Source organism: Nerophis lumbriciformis, linkage group LG11 (assembly GCF_033978685.3).
Source record: "Nerophis lumbriciformis linkage group LG11, RoL_Nlum_v2.1, whole genome shotgun sequence".
Taxonomy (NCBI): Eukaryota; Metazoa; Chordata; class Actinopteri; order Syngnathiformes; family Syngnathidae; genus Nerophis; species Nerophis lumbriciformis.
In genome coordinates, this window is record NC_084558.2 from 40722518 (window position 1) to 40743274 (window position 20757).

The 20757-nt window shown below is 34.6% G+C and overlaps 1 protein-coding gene and 1 long non-coding RNA gene across 5 annotated transcripts in view; one reads left to right on the plus strand and one right to left on the minus strand.

Moving 5' to 3' along the window:
- Positions 1-20757, minus strand: part of LOC133610381 (zinc finger MIZ domain-containing protein 1-like) — a 251894-nt gene that overhangs the window by 25147 nt on the left and 205990 nt on the right. The window contains exon 1 of one of the 3 annotated variants that reach the window (XM_061966583.2): positions 13572-13920. The exons of the other annotated variants lie outside the window; for them this stretch is intronic. The gene's annotated coding sequence lies outside the window, so the exon portion shown is untranslated. Of the gene's footprint in view, positions 1-13571; positions 13921-20757 lie in introns of those variants that run through there. 3 annotated transcript variants of the gene reach the window in all.
- LOC133610389 (uncharacterized) overlaps positions 1-20757 on the plus strand; it is a 72280-nt gene that overhangs the window by 173 nt on the left and 51350 nt on the right. For both annotated transcript variants that reach the window (XR_012050716.1, XR_012050717.1), the window contains exons 2-6: positions 8493-8573; positions 9032-9112; positions 9518-9608; positions 11694-11774; positions 12739-12819. This is a non-coding gene — a long non-coding RNA (uncharacterized lncRNA). The remainder of the gene's footprint in view (positions 1-8492; positions 8574-9031; positions 9113-9517; positions 9609-11693; positions 11775-12738; positions 12820-20757) is intronic.

The following is a 20757-nucleotide window of genomic DNA, read 5'->3' on the forward strand; positions in this document are numbered from 1 at the left end:
CACGGAGGCTATTTCATCCCTACAAGCCTTTTTCGCAGGTTTCCCTGCTCTTCAGGGGAGGAAAAAAATCCCCTGAGGAGCAGGGAAACCTGCGAAAAAGGCTTGTAGGGATGAAATAGGTCCGTGTTTTTTTCCTCACCTAACGAATATTCCGCTCTACCGCGGTATTTAGCACTGTCTAACGGATAAACCACAGCAACCTCTGCTATATATATATATATATATATATATATATACATATATATATATACATATATATATATATATATATATATATATATATATATATATGTATATATATATATATATATATATATACATACATACATATTCACATACATGTGTGTATATATATATATATATATATATATATATATATATATATATATATATATATATATATATAATCTACTGTACATATGTATATATGTATGTATATATATTTACTGTACATATGTGTTTATATATGTACATATATATATACGTATGTATTTATACTTACATATATACACGCATATACATTTATATATATAAATATATGTGTAATATTTAGTTATGTATTTATTTTCCTACATATTTTATGGTAAGTAGATAGTCCTCAAAGTTAAGGTTGAGTACACATGTTCATGTTATCACCTTTTTTAACTTCTTTGTATGCTTACATGACAATTGCAAGTGTCAAAATAGAATTTAAAACGACACAGTTAATCATTTACTTTATTTCCTAGATGGGAAAATTGATGCTAAATATCAACAAAGCAATTAGCTAGTAGTTCCCGTTGTATGTTGTGTGAGCACTCTTAAAGTAGTGTTTAATGTAATTATTTTGCTGGGGAAAGAAGTGCAGCATGTATTCTGAAGTAGTCTGCAAATATTTGAATAGATATAACTCAAAATACAAAACAATGTTGACTGTAACGAACCACAGCACGTGCTCCCACAAGCAACAGTCCGCCATCGAAAAGGCCAAAAGCCTATTACACTCATCTACAAGTTACCCTAATTAGGCAATTAGGGTAACTCATGGGTTACGGACCAGTGGTATCACTATGGTATCACTGTGGTATCACAGTGGGTCCAAAGGCTAGTGTCTGATTCACCTGAGACCTTTCCACAGTAGAGCCAAGGGAGGAGGGGGCAAAGACTGAGTGGAGGGTCTGGGTGGGGTCCTGGCACCCCTGTGGGCTCATTAGAGGCGTCCATATGTGCTGTACTTAATGTGCTGGATTTGGAATAAAAAGCTTCCTCGGGATCCACACGGAGGCCAAATGGTTACAATGAAGCTTAGAGCCAAAACTATGTTACTGTTTATTTCTGCTTGTTCACACATTTTAACCAACTGCAGCGCGAACAAAGAAAAAATACAAAGCTACAAATAATAAGAAAATATTGGAAATAAAATAGGGAGATAATAATAATAATAATAGAAAATATTAGATTTGCAAGAAAATTGTTGTAATACATTAAATATATAAATATTGCAGTTATTCTAATGGTATACCAGTACGGTATAAATGTTATCCATTTTAATAAAGTATAAAAGAAAAACTATCATCTGTCACTTTAATTTATTTAAATTATATTGGTGTTTTTTTCATTATATGATTTTTTGTTGTCGTCTGCTAATAATAATAATAATAATGAACACATTTTAAAAATAGTTAACCAGTGCAGTATAAATAAGTTCTCTTTCATACTTCATGATATAAAAACATGTCTATTGTTTTCATTCCTTTTAATTATTTGTATTTATTATTATCCTGGCCTTTTTTGTTGTTGTTCTCAGCTGGACTAAATACAAATATAATAACAAATGTTATACATTTTTACTAACAAAGTATATTAAAAAAACGATCACTTTCATTTCTTTTAATGTATTTTTTGTTTGTTATTATCATGGCCATTGTTGTTTTCAGCTAGGTGCCATAATAATGATAATTACAACAACAATAGTAAGAATGAACACATTTTAAAAATGGTATACCAGTACAATACAACTGTTATCATTTTTTAATATAATAAAGTATTTAAAAACTATTATTCGTCACTTTCTTTTGATTTAATTGTATTTTTATTTATTATATCATGACCTATTTTGTTGTTGTTGTCGGCTGGGAGAAAGAATCATAATAATAATATTTACAATAACTAACACATTTAAAAATTGTATTCTGTACCAGTACAGTATACATGTTATGTTGTTTTAATATAAAGTATAAAAACTATCATCTAATGGTTTAATTTCTTTTAATATTATCATTGCCTTTTTTGTTCTTCTCGGCTGGAAATAATAATAGTGATAATAACAACAAGTAACGCATTTTAAAAGATTTGCTTTTACAATAACTACATAACAATAATAGCATAATATTTTGTGTAGTTTATTTTAAAAAATTAGAACACTAGTATAATACAATATGTTTAAATAACTAAATACAAATACAACTTAATAAAAAAATACATCTCTGAACATTTTATTTTGACACAGCTCATGTATTTGTTTTTATTAGAACAGAGGTGTCAAAGGCGTTTTCCCTGAGGGCCACATCGCAGTTATGTTTGGCCCCAGAAAGCCGCTTCTAACAGTGAACACTATTATTACACAATTTCTTAATGCATTTTATTAGTAGATTTTTTTTTAAATTTAAATGTAAAGAAAATATGGTAAATTGCAATAATTTCACCTCAAAATTTAGTGTATATTATTGTAAATGGAAAAACAGTTCTGCTGTTTTTATGGTTAAAAAAAAGGCTTCTTAGTTGCCAGAAATTTACTATAAAATTTACATTAGTTTTTTTTACTGTAAATTTAAAAAACTGCAATTTTACAGTTACATTTTGGCACCTGAGCTGCCAGTTTTTTTTTTTTTTTTTTTTTTTTTACCGCAAATCAACAACTGTAGATTTTTCGGTGTATTACTGTAAATGCCACCACAGTTTATTACAGTAAAAACAGTTTTTTCATTTAGAGAAAAATGCTATAAAAACCACAGCAATTTTCACAATTTTACCATGAAATCTATTGCTACTTTTACGTTGCGCAATTTGATGCATAACTTGCTTTAAAATCATTATTATTAGTATTTATTTCTCTTTAAAAAATGGTTTGATTGTTTGATATTGTTTTTGCAGTTTTTAAGTTAGCAAAATTTGCGATTACATGGAGTACATGTATTTATTTTCTCCCAAAATAGAAAGAAAGAATACATTTAGTAAGAAAAGTTACAGTACTTTATTGATACATATTATTTCCCGGCTTTCGAGGGCCAAATAAAATGAAGTGGCGGGCCACATCTGGGCCCCGGGCCTTGAGTTTGACACCTGTGTATTAGAAGGTGCAGGTGTACCTAATGTTGTGGCCTGCGACTACATATTGCACTTCTTTAAGCATCTTAGATGCTGCACTACAGTATGAACTTTAACACAAATGCATAACTATGTCTATCCAGTAAGTTGCATGTGAAAGGGAATTGACGGACATAATAAAATCAATGCTTGAGAGATGAAACGATGATGCAGGCAACGAGGTGACGACAACGACAACATCACGTGTGACATGCTGCACACTGCAGGATAAAGACGACAACACCACGGCAGCCAAATGATCATTCCACATGTTTGCGCAGCCACCATATAGAGATAGAAAGAGAGGAAGAAGGCGGGGGAATGGTGATGATCGGGGGCCAGTATGTGTATGATAAACAGTTTGCGTATACAGTATATTCCTGCGCTGAGACACACAAGCAGTACCTGAATCAGACTGACACCTCCTGCAGCAGTTGGTTTCTGTAGGGTTCAAATTTTACATTTTTACTGGGACAAACACTACTTTTGCACATACTGCATGTAATATACTTGATATTCATCAATGAAACAGGACGTGCTGGGGAAATGGCACCTGTTGCTTTGTCAGGAGAACAACCACAAACCAAAATGGCAGCTCAACAACTGCTAAATTCCTCCATTGGGAGGTATCTGTGCGAGTGGGGGTGTTTGGGAGTGATAAACTGCCAAGAGTCTCGCCTCAAGTAGGTCAGCGCGACTCAAGAGAAGATAATCAAGGCCGCTTTGACCCCTTCTGTGCCAACGGCAAGTGGGTCAAATGTGCCAGTCAGCTGTTGGCGGACATCGCAGCAAAAGCTGTCGAAAGGACCGTGGCGCAACACTATTTGGCACCCTAACCCGGGTGACCTTACCTTTTCCTCTTTTAAGCAAGAAATGTCATTGACAACCACAACGTTTCCTGCCAGGCATCCATCAATTTTTTTTTCCTCACTATTTTGACCAAGAGAAGGTCATGTTAGCCTAACGTCACTATTAGCTGTTCAGTTAGCTACATAAATAAAGTACATTATTTATTTACAAGAATTCTCAACAGTAAATGTAGCTTTCTAGAAAACAACCAATGTCTATCCGGTATGTACTTCTCAGCGGTAAAAAAAATAATTTTATCCGAGAGGAGACTGAGGGCAGCAAAGAAACAGGAGCGCTGCAGCAAAGTAGAGATTGCGTCAGGGTGCGCTACAATGACGCCGTGATCTGCTCCAAACCGGGATAAACAATAACAATAAAAAGACTAATTTTATCCGAAAGGAGAACGAGGGCAAAAAAAAACAGGAGCGCTGCAGCAATGTAGAGATTGTGCAGTATAATAATGCAGCGTCAGGGTGCGCTTAGTTTTGTCTCAAGCTAGGACAAACAATAAGAATAATACATACTTCTCCAAGATGAGAAGATGCCTTTTATCCGAGAGGAGACTGTGGGCGACAAAAAAAATAGGAGCGCTGCAATAGAGTAGAGATTGTGTAGCAACGCAGTGTTAGGGTGCGCTACAGTGACGCTGTGATCTGCTCCAAGCCGGGATGAACAATAACAATAATACATATTTCTCCAGGATAAAAAGACAAATTTAATTCGAAAGGAGACTGAGGGCAACAACAAAAAAATGGCGCGCTGCAGCATAGTATAGATTGTGCAGTATAATAACGCAGCGTCAAGATGTGTCAAGTCTACTCCAAGCCGAGACAAACAATAAGAATAAGAATAATGTATACTTCTCCAGGATAAGGAGAAGCCTTTTATCCGAGAGGAGACTGAAGGCAGCAAAGAAAAAGGAGCGCTCCAGCAAAGTAGAGATTGCGTCAGGTTGCGCTGTGATCTGCTCCAAGCCGGGATAAACAATAACAATAATACATATTTCTCCAGGATAAAAAGACAAATTTTATTTGAAAGGAGACTGAGGACAACAAAAAAAACTGGAGTGCTGCAGCAATGTAGAGATTGTGCAGTATAATAACGCAGCGCCAGGATGCGTTACGTTTACAATGACGCTGCGGTCTGTCTCAAGCTAGGACAAACAATAAGAATAATACATACATCTCCAGGATAAGAAGATGCCTTTTATCCGAGAGGGGACTGCGGGCGACAAAAAAAACAGGAGCGCTGCAACAGAGTAGAGATTGTGTAGCAACGCAGTGTTAGGGTGCGCTACAATGGCGTTGTGATCTGCTCCAACCCAGGATAAACAATAACAATAATACATATTTCTCCAGGATGAAAAGACAAATTTTATTCGAAAGGCGACTGAGGGCAACAAAAAAAAATGGCGTGCTGCTGCATAGTATAGATTGTGCAGTATAATAACGCAGTGTCAGGATGTGTCAAGTCTGCTCCAAGCCGTGACAAACAATAAGAAGAATATATATTTCTCCAGGATAAAGAGATGCCTTTTATCCGAGAGGAGACTGAGGGCAGCAAAGAAAAAGGAGCGCTCCAGCAAAGTAGAGATTGTGTCAGGGTGCGCTACAATGATGCTGTGATCTCCTCCAAGCCGGGATAAACAATAACAATAATACATATTTCTCCAGAATAAAAAGACTCATTTTATTTGAAAGGAGACTGAGGGCAACAAAAAAAACTGGAGTGCTGCAGCAATGTAGAGATTCTGCAGTATAATAACGCAGCGCCAGGATGCGTTACGTTTACAATGACGCTGCGGTCTGCTCCAAGCTGAGACAAACGATAAGAATAATATATACTTCTCCAGGATAAGGAGATGCCTTTTATCCGAGAGGAGACTGCGGGCGACAAAAAAAACAGGAGCACTGCAACAGAGTAGAGATTGTGTAGCAACGCAGTGTTAGGGTGCGCTACAATGACGTTGTGATCTTCTCCAAGCCGGGATAAACAATAACAATAATACATATTTCTCCAGAATAGAAAGACTCATTTTATTTGAAAAGAGACTGAAGGCAACAAAAAAAACTGGAGTGCTGCAGCAATGTAGAGATTGTGCAGTATAGTAATGCAGCGCCAGGATGCGCTACGTTTACAATGACGCTGCGGTCTGCTCCAAGCCGAGACAAACGATAAGAATAATATGTACTTCTCCAGGATAAGGAGATGCCTTTTATCCGAGAGGAGACTGCGGGCGACAAAAAAAACAGGAGCGCTGCAACAGAGTAGAGATTGTGGAGCAGCGCAGCGTCAGGGTGCGCTACAATGACGCTGTGATCTACTCCAAGCCGGGATAAACAATAACAATAATACATATTTCTCTAGGATAAAAAGACTCATTTTATTTGAAAGGAGACTGAGGGCAACAAAAAAAACTGGAGTTTTGCAGCAATGTAGAGATTGTGCAGTATAATAACACAGCACCAGTATACGTTACGCGTACAATGACGCTGCGGTCTGCTCCAAGCCGAGACAAACGATAAGAATAATATATACTTTTCCAGGATAAGGAGATGCCTTTTATCTGAGAGGAGACTGCGGGCAACAAAAAAAACAGGAGCGCTGCAACAGAGTAGAGATTGTGGAGCAACGCAGCATCAGGGTGCGCTACAATGATGCTGTGGTCTGCTCCAAGCCTGGACAATACATTTCTCCAGGATAAAAAGACTAATTTTATCCGAGAGGAGACTGAAGGCAACAAAAAAAACTGGAGCACTGCAGCAATGTAGAGAGAGTGCAGTATAATAATGCAGCGTCAGGGTGCGCTAAGTTTACAATGACGCTGCGGTCTGTTTTAAACTAGGACAAACAGTAAGAATAATATATACTTCTCCAGGGTAAGGAGACTCATTTTATCAGAGAGGAGACTGAGGGCAGCAAAGAAACAGGAGCGCTGCAGCAAAGTAAAGTTTAACAAGCAACACAGTGTTAGAGTGCGCTAAAATGACCATGCCAGCAAAAACAATAACAATAATATATATTTCTCCAGGATAAGAAGACTCGTTTTATCCAAGAGGAGACTAAGGGCAGCAGCAAAGTAGCTCATACTAAATATACTAAAGTATTTTAGTTGTCAACTCTTCTTTGGTTTACCATGTCACTACACTGAAAATGTTAACAAAAACAATATTTACTTCTGAAACCTACAGAATAAGTGGACTAATTGCATCCATGGGGAGACTCAGGGCAGCAACAAATTAGCTAAAACTAAATATGCTAAAGTATTCTAGTCGCCAACGCTTATTTGGTTTACCATGTCACTACACTGAAAATGCAAACAAACAAACCATATTTATTTCTTCAACCTACAGAATGAGACTAATTTTATCCAAGAGGAGATGAAGGGCAGCAGCAAAGTAGCTAATACTAAATATGCTAAAGTATCCTTGTTCCCAACTCTTTTTTGATTTTATATGTGAATAAGCTGTGAAAATGCTAACAAACAGTATTTACTTCCACAACCTTCAGAATAAGGACTAGTTTTATCCAAGAGGAGACTAAGGGCAGCAGCAACTTAGCTCATACTAAATATGCTAAAGTATTCTAGTTGCCAACTCTTCTTTGGTTTTCTAAGTCAATAAAATGTGAAAATGCTACACAAAACAATATTTATTTCTATAACCTACAGAATAAGGATAATTGTTTGATCCAAGAGGAGACTAAGGGCAGCAGCAAAGTAGCTCATACTAAATATGCTAAAGTATTCTAGTTGCCAACTCATCTTTGGTTTTCTATGTCAATAAAGTGTGAAAATGCTAACAAAAACATTATTTACTTCTGAAACCTACAGAATAAGTGGACTAATTTTATACATGGGGAGACTAAGGGCAGCAGCAAAGTAGCTAATACTAAATATGCTAAAGTATTCTAGTCATCAACGCTTATTTGGTTTACCATGTCATTACACTGAAAATGCTAACAAACAAACAATATTTACTTTATCAACCTGCAGAATAAGGGGACTCATTTTATCGAAGAGGAGGTGAAGGGCAGCAGCAAAGTAGCTAATACTAAATATGCTAAAGTATTCTAGTTCCCAACGGTTTTTTTGGTTTTATATGTAAACAAGCTGTGAAAATGCTAACAAACACTATTTACTTCTACAACCTTCAGAATACGAGGACTCGTTTTATCCAAGAAGAGACTAATGGCAGCAGCAAAGTAGCTAATACTAAATTAGCTAAAGTATTTGTAGTTGCCAACTCTTCTTTGGTTTTGTATATCAATAAACTGTGGAAATATTTATCTCTACTCAGTACGTGGAATAATTCTATCAACGGGAAGACTGAGGGCAGCAGCAGGGTAGAGACTTAGGAGTACAACACTGCAGCTTCAAGGTAAGAAAAGGTTAGCATACAATACCAAATCTGGCTAATGAAAAAAATGCTAAACTACTCTAGTTTCCAACTCTCCTATGGTGTTATATGTCAATAAACTGTTAAAATGCTAATAATCAAATAATATTTACTTCTACAACCTACAGCATAAGGGCACTCATTTTATCCAAGAGGAGATTAAGGGCTGTGACAAAGTAGCTAATATTTAATATGTTAAAGTATTGTAGTTGCCAACTCTGTTTTAGTTTTCTATGTCATTAATCTGTGAAAATGCTAACAAAACTTTTACTTCTTCAACCTACGGAATAAGGGGACACATTTTATCCAAAAAGAGACTAAGGGCAGCAACAAAGTAGCCAAGACTAAAAATGCTAAAGTATTGTAGTTGCCAACTCTTCTTTGGTTTTCTATGTCAATAAACTGTGGAAATGCAACAAACAGTATTTATTTCTACACAGTACGGGGACTAATTCTATCAACGGGAAGACTAAAGGCAGCAGTAAAGTGGAGATTGTGGAGTACAACACCGCAGCTTTAAGGTAAGATAAAGTTAGCATACAACGACAAATCTAACTAATGCTAAGTTTGTTCAACCACGCTAACCAACAAACAATATTTACTTCTTCAACTTAAGCGGACTCATTTTTATCCACGAGGAGACTGAAGGCAGCAACAAATTAGCTTATACTAAATATGCTTAAGTATTTATAGGTGCCAACTCTTTTTTGGTTTTGTATGTCAATAAAGTGTGAAAATGCTAACAAAAACAATATTTACTTCTGAAACCTGCAGAATAAGTGGACTAATTTTATCCGTGGGGAGACTAAGGGCAGAAACAAATTAGCTAATACTAAATATGCTTAAGTCTTTCGAGTTGCCAACTCTTCTTTGGTTTTGTATGTCAAACTGTGGAAATGCAACAAACAGTATTTATTTCTACACAGTACGAGGACTAATTCTATCAACAGGAAGACTGAGGGCAGCAGCAGAGTAGAGACTTAGGAGTACAACACTGCAGCTTCAAGGCAGGAAAAGGTTAGCATACAATACCAAATCTGGCTAATGAAAAATTTGCTAAACTACTCTAGTTTCCAACTCTCCTATGGTTTTATATGTCAATAAAATGTGAAAATGCTAATAATCAAATAATATTTACTTCCACAACCTACAGCATAAGGGGACTCATTTTATCCAAGAGGAGACTAAGGGCTTGGACAAAATAGCTAATACTATTGTAGTTGCCAACTCTATTTTGGTTTTCTATGTCATTAATCTGTGAAAATGCTAACAAACATTTATTTCTTCAACCTACTGAATAAGGGCACTCATTTTATCCAAGAGGGGACTAAGGGCAGAAGCAAAGTTGCCAAGACTAAAAATGATTAAGTATTGTAGTTGCCAACTCTTCTTAGGTTTTCTATGTCAATAAACTGTGGAAATGCTAATAATCAAATAATATTTACTTCCACAACCTGCAGCATAAGGGGACTCATTTTATCCAAGAGGAGACTAAAGGCTGGGACAAAGTAGCAAATGCTATTGTAGTTGCCAACTCTGTTTTGGTTTTCTATGTCATTAATCTGTGAAAATGCTAACAAACATTTATTTATTCAACCTACTGAATAAGGGGACTCATTTTATCCAAGAGGAGACTAAGGGCAGCAGCAAAGTAGCCAAGACTAAAAATGCTTAAGTATTGTAGTTGCCAAGGCTTCTTTGGTTTTCTATGTCAATAAACTGTGGAAATGCAACAAACAGTATTTATTTCTACACAGTACGGGGACTAATTCTATCAACGGCGAGACTGAGGGCAGCAGTAAAGTGGAGATTGTGGAGTACAACACCGCAGCTTTAAGGTAAGATAAGGTTAGCATACAACAACAAATCTAACTAAGGCTAAGTTTGTTCAACCACGCTACTTTTGTTTTTCACGTCCTACGCTAACCAACAAACAATATTTACTTCTTCAACTTAAGCAGACTCATTTTTATCCACAGGGAGACTGAAGGCAGCAACAAATTAGCTTATACTAAATATACTAAAGTATTTCTAGTTGCCAACTCTTCTTTGGTTTTGTATGTCAATAAAGTGTGAAAATGCTAACAAAAACAATATTTACTTCTGAAACATGCAGAATAAGTGGATTAATTTTATCCATGGGGAGACTAAAGGCAGCAGCAAATGAGCTAATACTAAATATGCTAAAGTCTTTCTAGTTGCCAACTCTTCGTTGGTTTTGTACGTCAATAAACTGTGGGAATGCAACAAACAGTATTTATTTCTACACAGTACGGGGACTAATTCTATCAACGGGAAGACTGAGGGCAGCAGCAGAGTAGAGACTTAGGAGTACAACACTGCAGCTTCAATGTAGGAAAAGGTTAGCATACAATACCAAATCTGGCTAATGAAAAATGTGCTAAACTACTCTAGTTTGCAGCTCTCCTATGGTTTTATATGTCAATAAACTGTGAAAATGCTAATAATCAAATAATATTTACTTTTACAACCTACAGCATAAGGGGACTCATTTTATCCAAGAGGAGACTAAGGGCTGGGACAAAATAGCTAATGCTATTGTAGTTGCCAACTCTGTTTTGGTTTTCTATGTCATTAATCTGTGAAAATGCTAACAAACATTTATTTCTTCAACCTACTGAATAAGGGCACTCATTTTATCCAAGAGGTGACTCAGGGCAGCAGCAAAGTTGCCAAGACTAAAAATGATTAAGTATTGTAGTTGCCAACTCTTCTTTGGTTTTCTATGTCAATAAACTGTGGAAATGCTAATAATCAAATAATATTTACTTCCACAACCTACAGCATAAGGGGACTCATTTTATCCAAGAGGAGACTAAGGGCTGGGACAAAGTAGCTAATACTATTGTAGTTGCCAACTCTGTTTTGGTTTTCTATGTCATTAATCTGTGAAAATGCTAACAAACATTTATTTATTCAACCTACCGAATAAGGGGACTCATTTTATCCAAAAAGAGACTAAGGGCAGCAGCAAAGTAGCCAATACTAAAAATGCGTAAGTATTGTAGTTGCCAACTCTTCTTTGGTTTTCTATGTCAATAAAGTGTGGAAATGCAACAAACAGTATTTATTTCTACACAGTACGGGGACTAATTGTATCAACGGTAAGACTGAGGGCAGCAGCAAAGTGGAGATTGTGGAGTACAACACCGCAGCTTTAAGGTAAGATAAGGTTGGCATACAACAACAAATCTAACTAATGCTAAGTTTGTTCAACCACGCTACTTTGGTTTTTCACGTCCTACGCTAATCAACAAACAATATTTACTTCTTCAACTTACCGGTAAGTGGACTCCTTTTTATCCACGAGGAGACTGAAGGCAGCAACAAATTAGCTTATACTAAATATACTAAAGTATTTCTAGTTGCCAACTCTTCTTTGGTTTTGTATGTCAATAAAGTGTGAAAATGCTAACAAAAACAATATTTACTTCTGAAACCTGCAGAATAAGTGGACCAATTGTATCCATGGGGAGACTAAGGGCCGCAACAAATGAGCTAATACTAAATATGCTAAAGTCTTTCTAGTTGCCAACTCTTCTTTGGTTTTGTACGTCAATAAACTGTGGAAATGCAACAAACAGTATTTATTTCTACTCAGTACGAGTACTAATTCTATCAACGGGAAGACTGAGGGCAGCAGCAGAGTAGAGACTTAGGAGTACAACACTGCAGCTTCAATGTAGGAAAAGGTTAGCATACAATACCAAATCTGGCTAATGAAAAATTTGCTAAACTACTCTAGTTTGCAGCTCTCCTATGGTTTTATATGTCAATAAACTGTGAAAATGCTAATAATCAAATAGTATTTACTTCTGCAGCATAAGGGGACTCATTTAATCCAAGAGGAGACTAAGGGCTGGGACAAAGTAGCTAATACTTAATATGTTAAAGTATTCTAGTTGCGAACTCTGTTTTGGTTTTCTATGTCATTAATCTGTGAAAATGCTAACAAACATTTATTTCTTCAACCTACTGAAGGGCACTCATTTTATCCAAGAGGAGACTAAGGGTTGGGACAAAGTAGCTAATACTTAATATGTTAAAGTACTGTAGTTGCCAACTCTTCTTTGGTTTTCTATGTCAAAGTGTGGAAATGCAACAAACAGTATTTATTTCTACACAGTACGGGGACTAATTGTATCAACGGTTAAGACTGAGGGCAGCAGCAAAGTGGAGATTGTGGAGACAACACCAAGGCTTTAAGGTAAGATAAGATAAGGGCAGCATATAACAACAAATCTAACTAATGCTATGTTTGTGAAACCACGCTCGTGGCCAGCGCTAACCAACAGACAATATTTACTTCTTCAACTTAAGCGGACTTGTTTTTATCCACTGGGAGACTGAGGGCAAAGTGAGCGCGGGTTTGTTTCCGCTACGGCTGGTACCTGCTTTAGCGGCAATTTGTTATCTCCTTCTTTTGACTGGGACATTGAGGTGTAAAAATGCCAGCGGCAGACGAGACAAACAGTAGCCATGCTCACTCCTCCATCATGAAGCGGAACAAAGGGGCGATACGGGAGGTGGGCTTGGGGGGGTGGCAGCCCTAATCTCTGCACTAGTGAAGCCGGCAGCTATTTTAAAGACCCCCCTCCCACCTTGCTCTCCTCTCTGTAGCATTCTTCCCCCACCTCCCCGGGCAGCGGCAGCGCCTCCTCTCTCCTTGCTGGCGTGTCCAGTGAGCACACCGCACAATGCACATCAATTATTCATGGCCGCGCTCTGCAAAAGCCAATCACAGATGGAGCCGTGGCGCTAATGGGCTCCTCGCCGTCCGTCTACGCGCTTCCCATTGCACTCGGGCTGCGAAACCAGCCCAAAAAACATCAGCGGAGTGCAGTGGGTGGGGGGTAAGCGGCACGGGAGATGTGTGAGGGAAGGATTTAGCAGGAAGTAGAGAAGGGTTAGTAAAGACAAGAAGGGGAGTAAAGAGAACCAAAAATCTTTTCTCCTCACCTCGGTATGTATGTATGCAGCTGCTAGTGATGTATCTCCTCTTTTCTGTCTAGTGATCCATTGCTCGCTCTCCCAATACACACATCACACAGAAGCAGAGCCACACAGCCAGAAGGGAGACAGGACAGGAGGGGAGGGGAGTTTAAAAAAAAAAAAAAAAGAAGCAAGGCAGCTCACATTTCAAACTTGCAAAGAGGGGGTGGTGCCTAATGTGCTAGACAGGCTGGATCTTGGCCTCGGTCCCCGGTCGAATAACCATCAAAATCATTAAAAAGCAGCAAGAGGACATGCCCAATGTAATACATACATATATGGCGGGATAAGGGGAAAAAAGTAGTGGCAGTGTTTTTCACACGCGACTTAATCCATCAAAATAGTAATTAAGGAGGGGGAGGAGGAGGCGGCTTAGTGTCGTGGCTTTCTGATGCATGCAAGACGAGGAGGAGGGGCCAATTAGCGCTCACCAGCCACGGCTCTTTGGTTAAACACATTTGGAAATGATCCTAATCATAACAACATCTAGTGTCGCTGTGAAGCACTGTGTTTAATATAAATCCTAATACGAGAAATATAGATAATACATGTAATAGTAAAGTGACTATAGAAGAGGGGTACGGTGAGATAAGCTCTGCTTCTTGCTACTCCTTTTCGGACATGTTGTAGCAACAACAAAAAACAATTATACAAAACACTTTCAAAAATAAAGCAATAATGAAAATAAAAATAGAAACTAATAAGAAAGTAGTGCTTTAAAAGATAGAATACAATTAATAGTAAAGTGACTATGGAAGAAGGGCACGGTTAGATAAGCTCTGCTTCTTGCTACTCCTTTTCGGACATGTAACAACAATAAAAAACAATTAAACATAACACTTTAAAAAATAAAATAATAATACAATTAAAAATAGAAACTAATAAGGTAGTCGTGCTTTAAAAGATAAAATACAATTAATAGTAAAGTGACTATGGAAGAGGAGTTCGGTGAGATAAGCTCTGCTTCTTGCTACTCCTTTTCGGACATGTTGTAGCAAAAACAAAAAACAATTATACAAAACGCTTGCAAAAAAATAATAATAATAAAAATAAAAATAGAAACTAATAAGAAAGTAGTGCTTTAAAAGACAGAATACAATTAATAGTAAAGTGACTATGGAAGAGGGGCACGGTTAGATAAGCTCTGCTACTTGCTACTCCTTTTTGGACATGTTGTAAAGCAACAACAAAAAAACAGTTATACAAAACACTTAAAAAAAAAATTATAATAAAAATAGAAACTAATAAGGCAGTAGTGCTTTAAAAGATAGAATACAATTAATAGTAAAGTAACTATAGAAGAGGGATACGGTTAGATAAGCTCTGCTTCTTGCTACTCTTTTTCGGACATGTTGTAAAGCAACAACAAAAAATAATTATACAAAACACTTAAAAAAATTAAATACAAATAATAATAATAAAAATAGAAACTAATAAGACAGTAGTGCTTTAAAAGATAGAATACAATTAATAGTAAAGTGACTATGGAAGAGGAGTACGGTTAGATAAGCTCTGCTTCTTGCTACTCCTTTTCGGACATGTTGTAGCAAAAACAAAAAACAATTATACAAAACACTTTCAAAAATAAAATAATAATAAAAAATAAAAATAGAAACTAATAAGAAAGTAGTGCTTTAAAAGATAGAATACAATTAATAGTAAAGTGACTATGGAAGAGGGGCACGGTTAGATAAGCTCTGCTTATTGCTACTCCTTTTTGGACATGTTGTAAAGCAACAACAAAAAAACAGTTATACAAAACACTTAAAAAAAATAAAATAAAAAAAATTATAATAAAAATAGAAACTAATAAGGCAGTAGTGCTTTAAAAGATCGAATACAATAGTAAAGTGACTATAGAAGAGGGATACGGTTAGATAAGCTCTGCTTCTTGCTACTCTTTTTCGGACATGTTGTAAAGCAACAACAAAAAACAATTATACAAAACACTTTAGAAAATTAAATAATAATAAAAATAGAAACTAATAAGGCAGTAGTGCTTTAAAAGATAGAATACAATTAATAGTAAGGTGACTATGGAAGAGGGGTACGGTTAGATAAGCTCTGCTTCTTGCTACTCCTTTTCGGACATGTTGTAAAGCAACAACAAAAAATAATTATACAAAACACTTAAAAAAATTAAATAAAAATAATAATAATAAAAATAGAAACTAATAAGACAGTAGTGCTTTAAAAGATAGAATACAATTAATAGTAAAGTGACTATGGAAGAGGAGTACGGTTAGATAAGCTCTGCTTCTTGCTACTCCTTTTCGGACATGTTGTAGCAAAAACAAAAAACAATTATACAAAACACTTTCAAAAATAAAATAATAATAAAAATAAAAATAGAAACTAATAAGAAAGTAGTGCTTTAAAAGATAGAATACAATTAATAGTAAAGTGACTATGGAAGAGGGGCACGGTTAGATAAGCTCTGCTTCTTGCTACTCCTTTTTGGACATGTTGTAAAGCAACAACAAAAAAACAGTTATACAAAACACTTAAAAAAAATAAAATTAAAAAAATGATAATAAAATAGAAACTAATAAGGCAGTAGTGCTTTAAAAGATCGAATACAATTAATAGTAAAGTGACTATAGAAGAGGGATACGGTTAGATAAGCTCTGCTTCTTGCTACTCTTTTTCGGACATGTTGTAAAGCAACAACAAAAAACAATTATACAAAACACTTTAGAAAATTAAATAATATTAATAATAAAAATAGAAACTAATAAGGCAGTAGTGCTTTAAAAGATAGAATACAATTAATAGTAAGGTGACTATGGAAGAGGGGCACGGTTAGATAAGCTCTGCTTCTTGCTACTCCTTTTCGGACATGTTGTAAAGCAACAACAAAAAACAATTATACAAAACACTTAAAATAATAAATAATAATAATAAAACTAGAAACTAATAAGGCAGTAGTGCTTTAAAAGATAGAATACAATTAATAGTAAGGTGACTATGGAAGAGGGGCACGGTTAGATAAGCTCTGCTTCTTGCTACTCCTTTTCGGACATGTTGTAAAGCAACAACAAAAAACAATTATACAAAACACTTAAAATAATAAATAATAATAATAAAACTAGAAACTAATAAGGCAGTAGTGCTTTAAAAGATAGAATACAATTAATAGTAAAGTGACTATGGAAGAGGGGTACGGTTAGATAAGCTCTGCTTTTTACTACTCCTTTTCGGACATGTTGTAAAGCAACAACAAAAAAACAATTATACAAAACACTTAAAAAATATTAGAATAAAACTAGAAACTAATAAGGCAGTAGTGCTTTAAAAGATATAATACAATTAATAGTAACGTGACTATGGAAGAGGGGTACGGTTAGATAAGCTCTGCTTCTTGCTACTCCTTTTCGGACATGTTGTAAAGCAACAACAAAAAACAATTATACAAAACACTTAAAAAAATTAATAATAATACTAAAACTAGAAACTAATAAGGCATTAGTGCTTTAAAAGATAAAATACAATTAATAGTATAGTGGCTATGGAAGAGGGGTACGGTTAGATAAGCTCTGCTTCTTGCTACTCCTTTTCGGACATGTTGTAAAGCAACAACAAAAAACAATTATACAAAACACTTTAGAAAATTAAATAATATTAATAATAAAAATAGAAACTAATAAGGCAGTAGTGCTTTAAAAGATAGAATACAATTAATAGTAAGGTGACTATGGAAGAGGGGCACGGTTAGATAAGCTCTGCTTCTTGCTACTCCTTTTCGGACATGTTGTAAAGCAACAACAAAAAACAATTATACAAAACACTTAAAATAATAAATAATAATAATAAAACTAGAAACTAATAAGGCAGTAGTGCTTTAAAAGATAGAATACAATTAATAGTAAAGTGACTATGGAAGAGGGGTACGGTTAGATAAGCTCTGCTTTTTACTACTCCTTTTCGGACATGTTGTAAAGCAACAACAAAAAAACAATTATACAAAACACTTAAAAAATATTAGAATAAAACTAGAAACTAATAAGGCAGTAGTGCTTTAAAAGATATAATACAATTAATAGTAACGTGACTATGGAAGAGGGGTACGGTTAGATAAGCTCTGCTTCTTGCTACTCCTTTTCGGACATGTTGTAAAGCAACAACAAAAAACAATTATACAAAACACTTAAAAAAATTAATAATAATACTAAAACTAGAAACTAATAAGGCATTAGTGCTTTAAAAGATAAAATACAATTAATAGTATAGTGGCTATGGAAGAGGGGTACGGTTAGATAAGCTCTGCTTCTTGCTACTCCTTTTCGTACATGTTGTAAGCAACAACAAAAAACAATTATACAAAACACTTAAAAAAATATTATAATAAAACTAGAAACTAATAAGGCAGTAGTGCTTTAAAAGATAGAATACAATTAATAGTAAAGTGACTATGGAAGAGGGGTACGGTTAGAAAAGCTCTGCTTCTTGCTACTCCTTTCCGGACATGTTGTAAAGAGAAAATGAAAATATGTGAAATATGGGATGGATCATATTGTAAATGTATGTATGTTCGAAATAAAGTCACTTTTTTACCATCAACTATGTATTTACTATAAAGTAAAAATGACAATAATAGCAATAACAACACATCAAATTGACCTATATGAGAACATACAAAAATAAGAAGAATAAGGACGTCAGGTATGTTCAAAATAAACTTCAATCAAGCAAGTAACTAAATAACTTTTTACCATCAACTATGTATTTACTATAAAGTAAAAATGAAAATAATAACAATAACAACACATCAAATCGACCAAAAGTTTGGACACACCTTCTCCTCATTCAATGCGTTTTGCGTATTGTAGATTGTCACTGAAGGCATCAAAACTATGAATGAACACATGTGGAGTTATGTACTTAACAAAAAAAAAAAAAAGGTGAAATAACTGAAAACATGTTTTATATTCTAGTTTCTTCAAAATAGCCACCCTTTGCTCTGATTACGGCTTTGCATATTCTTCGCATTCTCTTGATGAGCTTCAAGCACACCTGTGAAGTGAAAACCATTTCAGGTGACGACCGTAGTCAAGAGTGTGCGAAAAAGTAATCAGAGCAAAGGGTGGCTATTTTGAAGAACCTAGAATATAAAACATGTTTTCAGTTATTTCACCTATTTTTGTTAAGTACATAACTCCACATGTGTTCATTCGTAGTTTTGATGCCTTCAGTGACAATCTACAATGTAAATAGTCATGAAAATAAAGAAAACGCATTGAATTACAAGGTGTGTCCAAACTTTTGGCCTGTACTGTATATAGGAACATAAAAAAATAAGAAGAAGAATAAGGATGTCAGGTGTAGCTATATCGGACTATGAAATAATATTAATTGTAAAAATAATAGTTATTTTAGCTATAGATTACTTGAGTATTCGAGTATTGATTAGTGTGTTCGATTAATCGAATAATCGGATAAAACACACCTTAGTTTTTCTTCTGTGTTAAATAATTTCTTTTGGGGTTGAATAATATTGCGTCATGTAAGACGCGTGGTCAAAACATAGTCAGCCAATACGTAGGAAAAACCAGCAAAAAAAAAAGTGTTGGTAGGATTTTGTACAAAAAAGATAGCTTTAATAATTAGGGTTGCTGCTATTGGTTGTTTTAGTTATCTATCAGTTTGCTTGATTGATGGAGTAATCAGATAAAACACATTTTAATGGAAGTAGTTGAAATAAAAAAAATTAAAAATAATAATTCTGCTTATCATAACCTTCATTTTTTCTCATAAATGTGTTCATGATTAAAATAAATTACTTAAAGAATCAGCTTTTTGCCGCCACACGGACAACGACACCCATACACCACCGCTCTCATGAGCGCTCAATTTATGCGAATTCCATGCTGGAAACTATGTCCATGTATTCGAAGTTCCTGGCAGTCCGGATTTGATCCACTTTTTAATTACAGTAATGAAAAGTTTAATTGGAGCCACAGAATATAAATCAAAGTTTTTTTCTAATCAAATTAATCCAATCCAATTCACTTTATTTATATAGCACATTTAAACAACAAAAATGTTTCCAAAGTGCTGCACAAAAATATTAAAAACAAGATTCAAATACTATCCTTAGCTCCACCAATGACTGAATAAAAACAAAATATATATAAAACCGATACAAAAACAATATAAAAAAAATGTGATTAAAAACGATTTTAAAGGGTAAAACCAATTAAAACAATGACTAGAAATAAAAATTTAAAAACACATTAGATTTAATTGTTGCAGCCCTAGTACCTATATAGGACTATAACATAATAATAATAATAATAATAATAATAATAATATAGTACTAATAATAGGAACAGTAATATAATAATAATAATAATAGCAATGATAATAATAATAATGAAAGTGTAATTATATAGAACTATATAATAATAATAATGGTAATACATTAAACCCTCATTTATCGCTGTTAATTGGTTTCCGACCAATTTTTTTTCCACAAAGTAGGAATTATTACTCATAACTCGAAAATGTTCTATGCTAGAACATAAAAACCTGTTAAATTTGTTTTTATATTATGAGAGCCCTCTACTGAGCAGCGGCCATTTGTATGCTTAAAAGTGCTTAATTTACCCCAATATATGCTATAAACATTATATATATATATATATATATATATATATATATGTGTATATATATATGTGTGTATATATATATATATATATATATATATATATATATATATATATATATATATATATATATATATATATATATACACATATATATATATATATATATATATATATATATATATATATATATATATATATATATATGTATGTACAGTATATATGTATATGTATATATATACCACTGCTAAGTTGTAATAGTTGTGAAAATATGCTCCCCAGTGGCTGTGAGCTGCTTACTTCAGTGGGTAAATGCTTCGCTTCACTTGTTGCAGGAAAAAGTGAAGTTTTTTGATTGGATTCAAGTGCTGAGGACTTGTGTTGCTATTGAATGGCAATGAGGACTATGATGAGCAGACAGGGCTAAGGTGGAAATTTGTCGTTTAGCTTATCTGTCTAAATGTCCGTGATGGACAGAAAAATAAGATAAAGAATCAGTTAATCCACAGTAACATATTTTTTTATTTTATTTTAAATTCAAATATCTC